The 1,632-nt window shown below is 46.9% G+C and overlaps 1 pseudogene; it reads right to left on the bottom strand.

Moving 5' to 3' along the window:
* Positions 1-888: 888 nt before the first annotated feature.
* LOC148026500 (cysteine proteinase inhibitor A pseudogene) lies at positions 889-1,221 on the bottom strand (annotated as a pseudogene).
* Between the last annotated feature and the right edge of the window lie 411 nt (positions 1,222-1,632).

The raw sequence follows: 1,632 nt of genomic DNA, 5'->3' as shown, positions 1-1,632 counted from the left end.
CAGCCTTTCTTGGAGTCTTAAATGGAGCTTGGACCAAAAAAAAAAGGAGGCAAAAAGAAAAAAATGGCAAGTCGTTTTTCAACATTGAGGTAAAAACTCTAGGGTTTTAATGGAGGAGGGCAATGCAGCACTTAGAGGGAGCACTGGAGTGACCAATGGGCATTCCCAAGAAGAAGACAGGCAGCATTGATCCTTCCTTTCTCTCTCCTCCTTCCCCAACCCTTGCACTAGTTTTGTTGGGTCTGAGTCAAAGTAATGGCTCACATCTGTGAGTGATATCTCTGAAGAGTCCAGATTCTAGAATGTAGCATCCGCAGTGGCAAGTTGAGAGGCTTTCTCTGTGGAATACGTGACGACACCCTCCGACTACTTTGCTGGGATTCCATCAACCTCTCCTTGCCCAATCGCCTCAAGAATGATGCCTTCTCAGACGTCATGGCTGGGGACTCTCATGTTTGCGCTTTGCTGGCCAATGGCACTATCAGTGCATGCGTCCCACCTTCTCAACCTTTCCTCACGTTGTCAAGCGGAGCCGATTTTGTGTGCGGTTTTGAAGGCTTCTGATAGGTTGGTGAAGTGTTGGGGATTGTCAGCATCATTCAGCATCCCGAACGTATCTTTCATCTCCATCTATGCAGGAACACACCATGCTTGTGGCTTAACAGTAGCTTTCAATGTCCAGTGCTGGGGAGATGACACATCCCATCAAAGTACACCTCTAGATGGGAGGCATTTTTTATCTCTTGCATTGGTTACAAAGGCCCTGCCTCTCTGGTAGAGTGATGGGCTCAATTCACACAATCTGAGCCTCATCTCACACAAAAGGTTGTCTCCCAGTATCGCATTTGTCACGCCCTGGGACAGTGCCATCCAGGTAATCAAAAGGATTCAAAGGAGCAAAAATGGAGAAAGGTACACCAAGTTAGCTGTTGTTGCCATATCTCCACTCCATTTGAAGTCCACCAAGGATTTGAAATTCTCCCAGTCTTTTACCCACACATTCGCTTCATATACACTGATCTGCCCTCCAGATACAACCTCCAAATGCAAGTGATGCATGATCCATGCAACAACTTGTTGCTCTGCTTTGATAGGCCTCACAAATTTGAGGTCGGAATTTTGTTTGCTGTTATGCTCATCTACGGCAAATTTGGCGAGCTCTTCCAACTCCATGTCATTCTGATGCTCGGCTGGCTCTTTCGCTCCTATAACATGTGCCATGGCTGCTTCTTGCAAGATCAAAAGAACGGGGGCAAGGGGTACATTTGACCTTTGACCTACCTTGGTAACACTAACAGCCCTTTTAATAACAGGAGAAGCTTGCCTATACTTGGATTGGGCCTCAGCTGGAGCAGCTACGAGTGTGATACTTCTCTGGTATGATTTCCTCACATCAGGGTTGCCCTTCACACTGGATGGCTCACTTAGAAGCCCTTCTCTATCCAAGAAGAGTGAGCTGCGGACTTAGTAGTCTCAGGTGGGAGATGCAGAAACAGACCGAGACTTCATCCTGCCCTTGCTAACAGCTAATTGCAGAATGGGGCTGCATTTTCTGGACATGCATTTGAGACATGTTCATTGATGGAGTGCGAAATTGTCCCTGCTCTGGAAGCTCTTGAAACTTGATTTCAG

The sequence above is a fragment of the Lygodium microphyllum genome, chromosome 13, assembly GCF_053477565.2.
Source record: "Lygodium microphyllum isolate KBCC chromosome 13, Lygodium_microphyllum_v1.1.10, whole genome shotgun sequence".
NCBI classification, from domain to species: Eukaryota; Viridiplantae; Streptophyta; class Polypodiopsida; order Schizaeales; family Lygodiaceae; genus Lygodium; species Lygodium microphyllum.
Note: the sequence above shows the minus strand (reverse complement) of the source record. Positions and strands in the feature narration are given on the sequence as shown.